This window comes from Phaseolus vulgaris, chromosome 9, assembly GCF_000499845.2.
Source record: "Phaseolus vulgaris cultivar G19833 chromosome 9, P. vulgaris v2.0, whole genome shotgun sequence".
NCBI lineage: Eukaryota > Viridiplantae > Streptophyta > Magnoliopsida > Fabales > Fabaceae > Phaseolus > Phaseolus vulgaris.
The window spans coordinates 23828601-23843440 of NC_023751.2; the positions used below are offsets into that span (position 1 = coordinate 23828601).

Genomic DNA, 14840 nt, shown 5'->3' on the forward strand with positions numbered 1-14840 from the left:
TATGGTGGCGGAAACACATGCATTATTATTACACTCCAATATTAGAATTTTTATCTTACAATTTTGTAAAGACTTAATTAAGTACAAATTTAGTTATTTTTAATTGAGTTTTTATTAATTTTTTATATTTATTTAGTATTTAAAAAATTTATATTTTTTAATTAAGTTCTTGAAATTTAACTTCTATGTTAATTTTGTGACCTGTTGTCTAATTTGGTTATCTTACTTCTTTACTTCTTCTCATATATTAAAAAGACAATGTTAAATTTTATGGTTAATCCAAAAATCACTTATCAATTTACATTAATTATAATATCATTTTATTTTAGTTATAAAATCTCAGATTATGAGACAATATAACAATCACTCATCAATTCATTATTTATGGTATGAATGGAATGTGAGAAGTAAAGAAGTGAGTGAGAGGGACCAAGACTTATTTCTCCCAATTACAGAAAAATAAGAAGGAAAAAAAATAAAATTATATACAAATATATAAAATAACTTATATGCTCTATTTTTATTCATGACTTAATCACACATTTATATTTTTTTCTAAACTATCCACTGCATATATAATAAAACATAAAAAAAATATAACTAAATTATAAAAAATTAAATATAGTTATAATATAATAAAAATATTATATATTTATAAAATAAAAATTAATTATATTACAAAAATTTATATATATACTCGATTATGTATAACATATAATGGATTATGTATATAAATTTTATAATATAATTGATTATATATGTTATAGATATGTTAACTTAATGGATTGTGATATAAAATTTATATACCGATTATATGTTATATATAATCGATAATATATATAAATTTTATAATAATTATTAAAATAATTATTATAACAATTCAATAATAAAATAAATAAAAATTTTATAAATATATTTATATATTATAATCATAAAAAATATATTAATATTAATAATATAAATATTTAAATATTTATATAATAATAATATTTAAAATTAATTTATAAAATAATAATATTAATTAAAATTAATTTATAAAATAATGATAATGAATATAAATTAAATAAATTAATAATAATTAAATAAACTTATTAAATAATATATTAAATATTTTTATTTTATTTTATTTTATTTATATCAAATATTTATTAAAAATAAATAAAAATATAATATAATAAAAATAAGTATGGTTATTTATATAATAATATTATTGTTAATTATAAAAAATAAAATAATTATTTTTTTAAAATATAAGAATAATTTTGTAAAAATGATAAGAAATTTTTATTTCTTCTAAAATAATTATTCAAAGAGAATAATATATAAAACTTTAATTAAATCAAATTTACATAAAAATATTTTCTATATAATATTCAAATATTTTTAAATATAAGAGTAAATTTGTAAACTTATATTTTATACCTTTAAAAATAATTCAAAATACTCTCTCAATCATCACATCACTCACGTACTTGAATAAACTTTTTTCACACATCCACTTTAACATATCTCAATTCAAACACATCAAACTTTTTTCATATTTTCTTCTCAATTATTGTGGATCGGTTTGTGGGTTAGTTAGCATGTGAGGCGACCCAATAAAAACAACACGTATATTTTACGCAGGACGAACCAACCTAGTCTGCATTTTGTGAGCCAAATGCGAGGTAGACAGACCTGCATTGCCATCCATACCCACTACCCTCAGGTTATCCCGAGGATGAACAACTCTAATACCATAAATGAAACACCCCCAAAATTTACTATACACTTATTACAAAGTTTATTGTCATATAATTTTATTACAATAAACATATTCAAAAACTATATAAATCATACATGGATTTATACATCAATGATATTTAATTCATTCCTGCTCAAGTTGAAAAAAACTTCTTTCTTTTATTTGTTTTTCTTCTTGTCTCATCAATGAATTGGATTCTTTAGCAAAAATAGTGCTAAAAACAAGTTTGAGTGCATGTTTGTTTTCGCTTGAGCAAAAATTGGTTTGCTTGAGAAAAATATTAAAAAAAAATCAACTATTGCAATAATACAAAGTCATTTTTAAAGTTGTACCTTAAAACCAATTCAAACTCAAACATTAAAAATATGTTCAACAACACACAACATCAAATAGAACATCAAGTGATCACATCAATCTTTAATTTATATTATTATGCTAAGGTTATACCAAAAATATAATTATTTTTATGTGAAATTCCTTATTTCAAGAAAAATTCTACCTCAAGCAAATTAACCACTCAAAATTTAAAGACCTAAAGCAAAATATTCAAACTTAATTAAATTTTAATATAAGGTTAATCAAGTTGATGATCGACTTTCCTAAAAAAATATATTTTTCTTTTACTTACACTGAATTATATTCTAAATTATAATTGAATTGTGTATATATTTTTGTAGTTGCAATAAATAAAAAATATTATAATAGAAGAGATAAAACAAATTCTTATTAATTTGTATGTAATAGAAATTATTCTCTTGAAAATATGATAACGACCTATAATTTGAGTCAAATTTTTATATTAAATTGTCTTTTCTACACTCTTAAGAAAAACATATTTACTAAAGTATGAATTTAAAGTTGTTTTTATTTCATCAGTATAAAAGTTTTGCCCACTAAAACTGTTTTGAACTTTCAGTACAATTTTGAAAATTGGATTTACAATTGATAATAACAGATGAAAAATACCTTAAATTTATATACAGTATATTTATTAAAAGATCACCGTTATTTAATAATAAAAATTATTTGTTTTGAAATATAAAAAAAATCGATTGAACTTATAGTATATAACTATTTATATTAAAAGTTATTTTTATGTAAATTATTTTTAGAATTTATGCTATTAATTATTGGTGAGATCATAGACTCTTTCCCTTAAAAAAATTAAAATAAAAAATTAAGTGTGGATGACAATAACTTTTGTCCAGCTACATTATATAATATTAATAGCTTTCCTTGACAATTTGATTATTACCCATCGCATATAACTTTAGTTTAATTAATCAAACTATTTATTTATGACTTAATTTAAATAAAAATCCTCATGAAAAAAAAATTAATATTAAAGTTACAGTATCTAAAATAATGTTTACAGAATCACGGTCTAAAGAAAACTACATTTTCAATTTTCTTTTACCATGTCAATCGAAAAAATTCATTAATTAAGTCTCTTATTAAACCAATAAAATTCTATATAGAAAATTATAAATTATTTATTTAAAATTTTCATATATTATCATATTAAAATATGTGAACAATTTATTTTATTATAATTGATTCACATAAGCTAAATAATAATAAAAGTTAAGAAAAAATGTAATTATATTTAAATTTTCATACATAATATACTAATAATATAAAAGTTCAGATTAGATTAGTTAAAGTTGAAGAAATATGCGAGTCACATATTATATCTCATGAATAAACCAATTAACATAAATTAATTCGAAACAAATTTTATAAATTAACATATCACATGAGTGTTAACTTAAAAATGTAATAAACTATTTATTATATTATATACTTTCCCGCTAAGTGAGTTGGCGCCCAAAATCCTCTCTTATATATAAAGACAGTAACAGTAAACGCAACATAACTAAATTTCTAATTTTCTCTCCCTTCAATGGCTTCCGAGAAACTCACCGATTACGAGCTCAAGCGACTCACAACTCTCCAATTTCAAGCGTCAAAGGTACTCTTCTCTCTTCTGTAACTTACCATCTTTGGCTTGAACTTGAACTTGGTTCTTGCAAACTTGTGACTACAATTTCATGAGTCCTGGCTTTGCTATTCATATTCTGAGGGTTTATTTTTGTCTTTTCTGTTTTAAAGTGTTTTTCTTGATTTGATTTGCGTGGTTCAGATTGAGAATAAATGAGATACCGATTTTATTGTTCTCCTCTTGTGTTACATCAACCATTTTATTGACTTGATCACCTAACAGTAAGGATTGAGTTTCTCGGTAACTTACCATCTTTTTGGAAATCTCCAGAGTTGAAACCAAATCCTACAGCGTGAAACTGAAACCCCGATTGAAATATTACATTCGCCGGAACGATGAGGTGATGGCAGCGCTCAAACCCCGATTGATTTTTTTTTTGTCAGGTGTTGCATAGCATTGAGCCTGGTATGACTTTCTCTTTGGCTTTTCATTCTTGAATTTATGAATTCATCTTCTCTAGTTTCTATAGCTTCTATTAAGAGCGCCTGGTAGGACTTTCTCTATTGGCTTTTCTTTCTTGAATTTATGAATTCATCTTGTCTAGTTTCTATAACTTCTATTAGGAGGGTCAGTGATTTTCTTTAATTCTTGGACTTTACAGCTAACACAACCAATGACTCATTTGAAGGTATTTGAGTAATTTTGGACTTTGTCACCAACCATATGGGTTGAACTGTGAACTGGTTTCTATACTGTAATATTTGGAAGTGTTTCTTGTAATCTTCCCGTGCTGTGTCGAGCCTAGAGCGGCTCCCTTGGTTTTGAAATTTTGAATTTACCTTAACCTTTCTATACTATGTCATGTCATCTCTTTAAAAGAGGTTGGTTTTCTCGAATCACCATGATTCTTGTTCAGCTTTTATTGGAAGGCAATATATATGTGGGCAGGTATCAGAAACAGTGAATGGCGGTCCAATGAAACTTTAGGTTTTATTATCTTTGTGAAGTTTTGGGATTGGATTAATATTATTGTTGGGTTGTTAAGATTTAATTAGTTAGGATTTTATTAGGATTTTATCATTTATTTAATTAGTTAGGATTTTATTAGGATTTTATAAATTAGTTAGGATTTTATAATCTTTAGTACTCTATAAATAGAGTATTGAACTATTATTTGAGATATCTATAACTTTGTTTCCTTTCCCCAATTCTCTATCATTGTTCTGGTTCTTGGTATAATCGGAAGCCACCTAAAGGTTCCCTTTGTCCAAAGCCTAATCGTTCTTCGAAATCTCTTACGAGAGGACCTAGACACTTCTACACACGATCGTTCATATTAATTGGTATCAGCTAGGACCTTCCAGTACTTCAATGGCAGATTCAACACGCTTCGTTCAAGTTACTAAAGAGATGGAAGATCGACTCTCCCAAATGATGGATAATAGGTTGATGGAACTCGCGACTTGTGTCTTTGCTCAAGCTACTAAAGAGATGGAAGATTGACTCTCCCAAAGGATGGATAATAGGTTTGTCAAGGTTTCCTTCAACGTAGTCGAGTTCCATAAACCTATTATCCATCCTTTGGGAGAGTCGATCTTCCATCTCTTTAGTAGCTTGAGCGAAGCGTGTTGAATCTGCCATTCGTGTGTAGAAGCGTCTAGGTCCTCTCGTAAGAGATTTCGAAGAACGATTAGGCTTTGGACAAAGGGAACCTTTAGGTGGCTTCCGATTATACCAAGAACCATAACAATGATAGAGAATTGGGGAAAGGAAACAAAGTGCATATATTATTAATATCTCAAATAATAGTTCAATACTCTATTTATAGCGTACTAAAGATTATAAAATCCTAACTAATTAGATAAATGATAAAATCCTAACTAATTAAATAAATGATAAAATCCTAACTAATTAAATCTTAACAATCCAACAATAATATTAATCAAATCCCAAAACTTTAGGATATAACACTTTGCGGTTATTCTCTTGTAGACATGCACTATATGACTATGAGAGGCTTTGACATTTGTGTTTGTGTCTTCGACTTTGATTATCTTCTTCTACGTGTTGCAGTGACTTTCTACATGTTGCACTGACTTACTATGGATGTCTATTGGATTGTGGAGGCAATTGCGGTAGATTATTGGACTTACTGTGAAGCTTTAGGTTTTATTATGTTTCCATTCACTATCTTATGTGCTTGATTTGAAATGGCTGTATTCTCTCTTATTGGTTGAATAGTAGGAAGCTACACGTGTCAGTCACTGTGTGTCTAAGCTAGGGTGATTCTTACTTATGCTTATCCTTGATCTCGTGATCCCAACTATCTTCCAAAATGAATATGTTCTCCATAATGACAATAATATTTAGTTATATTTCCAATATGAGAATGAAAAACTATCTCTCAAGCTATGAGAGACCTATTCCAAAAGGAAAGCTCCAAGAGCTCTATTTACTTCTTTCGGGTTGGGGTCTCAGTATTTCTGATAGGATATCGAACCAAACTGTATCTTATTTCTAACTATATTTCTCAATCTTAGTCGTTTGCTGATTTTGGTCTTTATTATTTAATGTTTTTGGACTTGATCACCTAACATGTGGGCTGAACTGTTGTTTATCTACAATAGTATTTCAAAGTGTTTTTGTAATCTTCTTCGTGCTCTTGGTTTTGAATTTGTGGCTTCCCTTGATATTTTAGATTTTGTGAATTTATCTTATTGTTTCTTTACTTTGTCATGTCATCTTTTTAAGAAGATTAGTTTTCTCAAATCGCCATGAGTCTTCTTGAGCTTTGTCACGAGTCTTATTGAACTTTGCCACGAGAAATTCTTGAGCTTTGCCACGAGTATTCTTGACCTTTTACATGAAGGATGTAGGGGTCAGGTTTTGGAAATAGTGGATGGAGATACAGTTAAACTTTAGGCTTTATTATCTTTGCATTCATTATTTTCTTTGCTGTTATTCTTTTTGCTACTCTTGTGGAGTCGGAGTTTTTGTAATTCGGCATTTGACTTTGATGATTTGATTATCTTTTACTTGTGTTGTAGTGATCTTTGAGCTTTGCCATGAGTCTTCTTGACCTTTGCCACGAGTTTTCTTGAGCTTTGCCATATAAGACTTCTTGAGCTTTGCCATGAGTCTTCTTGAGCTTTGCCATCATAAGTCTTCTTGAGCTTTGCCATGAGACTTATTGAGCTTTGCCATGAGTCTTCGTGAGCTTCCATGAGTCTGCTTGAGCTTTGCCATGAGTCTTCTTGTGCTTTGCCATGAGTCTTCTTGTGCTTTTCCATGAGTCTTCGTGAGCTTTGCCATGAGTCTTCTTGTGATTTGCCATGAGTCTTCTTATGCTTTGCCATAAGTCTTCTTGAGCTTTGCCATGAATCTTCTTGAGCTTTTACATGAAGGATGTAGGGTTCTGGTTTTGGAAACAGCGGATGGAGTTACAGTTAAAGTTTAGGTTTTATTATCTTTGCATTCATTATGCTGATAAAAAAATCTTTGCATTCATTATTTTCTTTGTTGTTATTCTTTTTGCTACTCTTGTGGAGTGGGAGTTCTTGTAATTGGGCCTTTGACTTTGATGATTTGATTATATTCTACTTGTGTTGTAGTGAACTTTGAGCTTTGCCATGAGTCTTCTTGAGCTTTTCCATGAGACTTGTTGAGCTTTGCCATGAGACTTGTTGAGCTTTGCCATGAAGGATGTAGGGGTCAGGTTTTGGAAGCAACGGATGGAGATACAGTTAAAGTTTAGGTTTTATTATCTCTGCATTTATTATGCTGATAAAAAAATTCTTTGCATTCATTATTTTCTTTGCTGTTATTCTTTTTGTTACTCTTGTGGAGTGGGAGTTATTGTAATTGTGCCTTTGACTTTGATGATCTGATTGTCTTTTTCTACTTGTGTTGCAATGAACACTTACCATGGATGTTTGTTGGACATATTTTGAAGCTTCAGGTTTTATTATTTTTCTACTCACTATTTTTCTTATGCGCTCGATATGGAATGTCTACAGTTTTTCTTATTGGCTAGATAGTTGGAAGGTATTGTATGTATCTAAGCAAGAACGATAGTCTAGGTCCTCCATCATCTACCCTTATTGATTATAGTTTTCTTGAATTCATTGGCCTTACAGGAAAGCTAAGCAATGAAGTGTGGTGTAGGATGTAAAAATGGTGGGTGGAAATTCTTTGATCAGTGAAGCTAAATGTTTTTTTCACCAGGACATTGTTGTGTTCATCTGAATTAAGTTTTAACTGGCTCAACTTGTGGGTTTGATTATAATCTTGGTTGTAACTTGTTGGTTTGATTATAATCTTGGTTGTATTTTGATAATGTATGGTTCTAAGAGGAATTGTGGGATGAGCATGAGACAAGTGCGGCTGGGCTTTAATGTTTGATTTGATGGTTTGCTTCTTGGTTTGAGAAGTTCTACTATTTAATTTTGTTGACTTCTCTGCATAATTCTATAATATAGGTCTTTTGTTCTATATAGGTCTTTGGTTCTTTTAATAGTTTTCCAAAACCTTTCGATTCATTATTCTTGATCCCAAACATATGGGTTGAGTTGTGAACTTCTTTGGAATTTTTTCATGTAACTCTTACGCTGAAATTTTTGAAATTAGTATAAGAATGATCCTGAAATTGAAATTGTTTAAATGCTTCACTTTTGCGTCAACAATCTCCATATGTGTTTGTCGTTCCTCGATTTTTGAAATTTGCATTTTTTTGTTTGCAACACATTGAGTCTTTATCTGAGGTTTCTCTTTCAGTTTATTAACTCAACCAGTGATGGAATATAGTGGGACGACTAACCTGTCTAATCAACCAGTTACAGATTTTTTTTTTTTCCTTTATTGTTTATTGAGTTGAGTGTTTTCAAAATATTTTTGTAACCACTTGGGATTGAAAGTGCAACGTTATGCCTGGCATTAGATAATTGGACTTCTTTTATTAGTTATCCAAACCGTTCATTTTTTTCATATTTGTTCTATTTGGACAGGAATTGTATGCGAGAAAGATAATGGATTTTTGGAGGTGAATTTGTTTCATATTTGTTCTATTTGGACAGGAATTGTATGCGAGAAAGATAATGGAGTTTTGGAGGTGAATTTGTTTCATATTTGTTCTATTTGGACAGGAATTGTATGCGAGAAAGATAATGAAGTTTTGGAGGTGAATTTGTTAATTTCAGTAACGACTCTGGAGGATTTGTATTTTGGAGGTGAATTTGTTAATTCCAGTCAAAACGACGAAGAACTCTTGATAAAGTAATTTTCTTTGTTATTCTATTTCTCTACCCAATCCCGGTGTTGCATTAATCCCTTTTCAGCATACAGAACTGTGACCGATAAGTCTGTATGCAACGACGTTTTTGGAAATTTTGTGTCTCAAACTTATTATTAGGACTTATTACCTTGGTTTTATCTGATCATTCTGGACTTGCTATCTTCTTCTGTGGGTTTTGGTTTGGTTTCAATTTTCCGTATTGTCTCATAAGTTTGTAGTATTGGATTTTTTTGTTTGCATATCAGAAACTGAACCAATCTCAAGGCATTAAGTTTCTATAGTTGGAGTTGTATGAAATTTAGATAGTCTCTTTAATATTGCATGGTAGGTTTTTTATACGATGTACAAGTATATCCAGTTTTATTTGGATATTTTTTAGCAACAAGCTTTTGGAATAGGATTGTGTGAGTGCTACCATTGGAAAGTTCAACTTGAAACGACAACAACTCACAATAGCCTAATTTCTTCTATATGAGGTTTCACCTTTTACTTAACTTCTAAGGACTTGATCACCAACAATAGGATTGAATTGTGATTTGTTTTTCTACTGTGGTTTATGATTGGATTCACACAATGTCTGGATCTCATCGAGCTTTTAATGAGTTTGTTTCTTAGTTTAAGAAATTGTCGAATATTTTTTTAAATTCCTCCCCTGGAACAAGTGTTTTTGTTTTCTTGAATTTTTGCTCTTTAAAGGTAAGACAAGCAATGGATGTGTGAGGACATGTAGAAACATAGGGATCAATTGAAGCTTTAGTTTGTGTTAATTCGTGACTGGTTATTTGAGTGCAGTCTTTTATTTGGTGACAGAGATGTATCAAAATAAAAAAAATGGTTTAGGATTTCCTCTCTATTTGATATTTTCAGATTTGATCACCAAATATAAGGATTTTCCGTGGTCATTTGTTTCTCTGCAGTGATGTTTGCATTATGTTTCATGCTACGTCTAATGTATCATGTTGTCTGGAAGTTTTTATGGCTCTTGGTAACAGGCTTTACAAGAGTTTCAGAGGATCAGGTGATACCTATTATCATAATTGTGTCTTGCAGTGTGAATTGTTCAAGTTTATTCATTTGCAAAAGGGATCAGTTATTCATTCATTTTTGCAGAAGATTAGATGGCTAACATTATTGTCTGTTCATTTGATCCAGTAAGAGCCCATTCTAGAAATGTGGATTTCTCTTTTTTGTTGATTTTTAGATTTGGAATTGTTCAAGTACCAACAGCATGATTTCATGGTCTCTTATGATTTCCTCTGAATTCTTGGTTGTTGTTTTGACAGGATAGGGTTTGGGTAGACTTTGGGTTTTTGGATTAGGAATTGTCCAACGACCAACCATGTGTAAAAGTTTGAAATATATGATGTGTTTGTGAGATATTTTCTAGGGATATATATATATATATATATATATATATATATTTAGTTGCTAGTTTTATTTTTGATTGAATTACATAAATGCTTTATTAATATGATCATTTGATTATAGCAGAGTTGTAGTGTTTTTTATAAAATTATTCTTGGTAGTTATCTAATTATTCATGGTTGTTATATTAACTTTAATAGTTATTGTTTTTGGAAAAATAATCTAGAACTCTTTTGTTGGCTAATGATTCTCTAACATTTTTTTTTAATTTTATAGTAGTTGTATTTTTCTTTGACAATTTAGTTTAGGTTTTTTTACCGTGTCTGATTGTTAATTAAATATTTATTTTCATTAGAATGTTGATGATGTGAATGATTTCTTTTAATGTTGATTGTGATTCTATTTTATAAAATATTGTGTTATGGTAATCATTAATTAATTGCTTTGTATGCACTCATTATCATATTGTTGTATGACAAATCTTAAAGCTGTCTAAGAGAGGTTCCTGGGTTGCTCGGTGGAAAGTTCTAAAACTCGCTCAATATAGTAAATTATGGATCATGTGCTTTTACGCAAGAATTATTAGTAAATTCATGTACATGAATTCAGAGTATAATTCTCTAGTTGATGACTAAGAGTTTTTAACCTTTCGCTTAAATTTCTTTGCACCTTTTAAGCTTATGGCCGGTTCACTGATATTTCTTTTGCCTATGGATGATATGAAAACCCCAACAGCCAAGAGCTAAGAATAACGGAAGTCTTTTGAGTTTCCCTTTTATTTTATTTTTTTCTGGTATTGATGACCGAACATAAGGATTGAACTATGATGTGTTTATCTGTAGTGGTGTTTGGATTAGTTGAGTATATTAGCCTTATCAAGTTTCTATACTTCCTCTTAGCAAGAGCGGTTATTGTTTCCTTCAATTTTTTGACTGTACAGGGTTTATCGTTTCCTTCAATAAAATTTGGTATTTGTGTTCATTCCTTTTCAGCAAGTCATGAGTCTCTGAGATCTCTTTTGGCAGTTGAGGAACAAGAAAGGTTATAGATCAGGATATTCTAATTTCTCTATACTTGATCACCGAACATTGAATAGTGATTTGTTCTTATGCAATAAACATAAGGATTTAATTTTGATTTGTTTCTCTACAGCAATGTTTGGATTTTTTCGTGTAATGTCCTGCATCTCATGGAGTATGTTATGCGGCATAATAGTTGAATTGTAATTTGCTTCTCTGCAGTGTGAAAATCGCTTACCGTACTGCATCTCATGGGGTATGTTATGAGTGACCGAGTCTCCCTTAATATTTTAATTTATCTAATAGTCCTTTATTACCTGTTATAATTTTGTTGAATTATTGTTCTTTACAGGGATGTGTGGTAATTAGCAAGAGCTCGGGACTATTTGGTTTCAATTCTTTTATAACAAAACTTTATTTTCTCTGCTGCTATTATGCACGGGTAAACTTGTGGATTGGGAATGCTTACCTCTTTATGACAGGTGTAAACGTCTGTGTCAGCCATTTAATTTTCTCTTTCTAGTCCACACTCAGACATTTCTTTCAGCAACTGAGTTATTTAATCGCAAAGAGTGTTTTGTTTCCTTTCATATTCTTTGTTGTCAAAACAACCTTTGTTTCTTTCTTATCAGCTATAGTATTTAGTTTCACTGCGATCTCGGGATGTGTTATTTGGCAGTGATGTGGTTATTTATTCGAGGATTGATGTGTTATTTGTAAGTGAGGTGGTTATTCATTCGAGGATTGAGTTCCATTCCCTTTGCCTTGCATTGTTTGTGTTCATTGCTATCAAACAACTTTCTTCCTTTTAAATGTATGGAGTCTATTTTTTTAAGATGAAATCCCCACTAAATGTTAATGTTTTATTTTTTTCTTTCTTTTTCATCATGTCCTAGTTATTTGCGTTTCTCATAGGCTTGGTCTCATCCCTTCGACTTGCATTTGTTCGTGTTCATTGCTATTAAACAACTTTCTTTTTTTAATGTATGGAGCCTTTTTTGCTATGTCTAGATGTTGATTTGCTTGTTTTCATTCCGTTTTAGGTGTTGATTTGTTTGCGTTCATTCCTTTTTAGGTGTTGATTTGTTTGTGTTCATTCCTTTTTAGCATGTGGAGACCTCAAGAATGGTTAAGGATTAAAATCTGGAAGTGTTAAGAACGACCAATAATTCAGGATAACCTAATTTCATGAGTTTCCTTTCTATTTGTCTTTAACTGGGACTGGCTATTTGAATTTCTCTAGTTTTTGAATTCCTTCAATTCATTAATTCATCTTATGCTTTCTTAAATTCTTGGTCTTTATTACCAATATCTATTTTGAATTTAAATATAGTTCTTAAATTTTTTATGTCTAGGTGTGGATTCGTTTGTGTTCATTCCTTTTTAGCCTGTAAGACTGGTTGAGGATTAAAATCTGCTAGTGGACACGAAAAACAATCCACGGATGTGAGGTAGGATATCTAAATACTGGAAGGAGATGCTTGATTCTGTAGGTTATCCATACTCTTTGATGACAGATGCCTACTTGAGTTTGGATGTAGTTATTTATTTGATGACAGAGATCTATCATATGTAACTTTTTGTTAGTTCCTTTTCAACAGGGGATTCTGGTTGAGGATTAAAAAACATAAATTTGAATATTGTTTTTGTCTGATTATTGAAATATGTCAAATCTAGCTGTTTGATATGTGAATTTCTTGATTCTTTTTCAGCAAATCATAGGTTAGTAATAATAAAGTGCTCAGGGAAGATGTCTCCCCTTCTTTTTGAAACTTTGTAGATTGAGCATATTTTCCAGACTGATATATGAGGTAGGATGTGGAAACACTTGCCAGGGGATGTGTGAAGCTTTAGGTTTTGTTACCCTTACATTTCTTGTGTCTTTATTTGTGACTGACTAGACTTCTTGTTTGGATTCTAATTTTTGGTTGGATTCATTGCTAACCTTGTAGTTTAAGTGGCAGTTCTTGTGGGTTTAGAGGTCGTGTAATTTGGGGAGGATTTTTGTCTGGCCGAACTTCTTAATATGAAATACTGAATTGATAGTGAAAAAAAGATAAAGAAAATATATCATGGCCATTAAAAGTTTATGTTTCTCTTCGTGTTCAGCCATGCCACTTGCCAGTGAACTCTTGCTTCTTTCTCTATTGTTCCACATGCATTTTTTCATAATTTTTACTCTTTTTTTTAAGTTGTCCATCTCTAAGTAATTTAGGCTTCTCGTAGCTTTTACCAGTCCTGGATTCATAGTAAAATTTGACCCTTTTACATGGTGCAATTGAAATTAAGGAGAGAATTATTGATCTTTAGTTTTATAGTACTGAATTAATTTTGGATATGCTTAGGTCTAGCAAATTTGAAAGGTCATTTTCTTAGTTTTTACTTCATTTACTAAATTATCAAGAGTATTGGACAATTTGATTTTTTAGTGTTTTGTTTGCTGCATTGACAAATGAATCTTGTATTCTATTGTTTTTAATAGTTTTGGATTACATTCTGAATATGGCATATGATGATCTCTTCTATCTTCCAAAATGCGAAGGATCTCCAACATTAGAGTTGTATTTAGTTCTATCTCCAATGTGAGAATGAGAAAATTGAGAGCTCTATTTAGTTTTATCTCCAATTATCTCTGTAATATGAGAATGAGAAACAACAGTAGTTGGAATGTTTTCTTGCAATCTTCCTGTGCTATGATTCAGTTCTCTCTCCATATACGAGAATAAGAAAATGAGAAAGAGAAACAAGATTATTTGGAATGTTTTGTCGTAATCTTCTTGCACTATGATTCGGTTCTCTCCCAATATGCGAATGAGAAAATGAGAAACAACAGGAAAGTTTTGTCGTAATCTTCTTGCGCTATGATTCGGTTCTGTCCCCAATATGCGAATGAGAAGATGAGAAACAATAGCATATGAGAGGTCCATTTAGTTCTATCTCCAATATGAGAATGAGAATCAAATGTACATGAGATTTCTATTTAGTTTGATCTCTAATACGATAAAGAAGAGAAACAAAAGCATTTGGATTGTTCTCTTTGTAATCTTCGTGTGCTATGAGCAACGCCTCCCCTCGAGGCTATGGTAACGGGTGATGCCTCTCTATTCCAACATGAGAGCTCTATATATTTCTTTGGGGTGGGGTATCAATTTATGATACCATGTGGAAGCAGACACCATCTTTTTGCCGTCTATATTTCTCAGCTCTTGCTGAACTTAGTTTTCTTGAATTGCCATGCTTCTTTTTAAACTTTTACAGTAAGGCAATAGATATGTGGGGGCAGGTTTTGGAAACAGTGTATGGAGATCTGGTGAAACTTACTGTGAAGCTTTAGGTTTTATTATGTTTCCATTCACTATCTTATGTGCTTGATTTGAAATGGCTGTATTCTCTCTTATTGGTTTAATAGTAGGAAGCTACACGTGTCAGTCATTGTGTGTCTAAGCTAGGGCGATTCTTAATTATGCTTATCCTTGATCT

At 30.3% G+C, this 14840-nt stretch overlaps 1 long non-coding RNA gene across 2 annotated transcripts; it reads left to right on the plus strand.

Moving 5' to 3' along the window:
- The first annotated feature begins 3338 nt into the window (after positions 1–3338).
- Positions 3339–14567, plus strand: LOC137821990 (uncharacterized). Of its 2 annotated transcripts, XR_011082903.1 has the most exons (5): positions 3341–3716; positions 4017–4086; positions 4130–4151; positions 11282–11616; positions 11713–14567. It is a non-coding gene; the product is annotated as an uncharacterized lncRNA (long non-coding RNA). The 2 variants fall into 2 exon arrangements; XR_011082902.1 differs by having other exon boundaries at positions 3339–3716; positions 11282–14567.
- Positions 14568–14840: the final 273 nt, after the last annotated feature.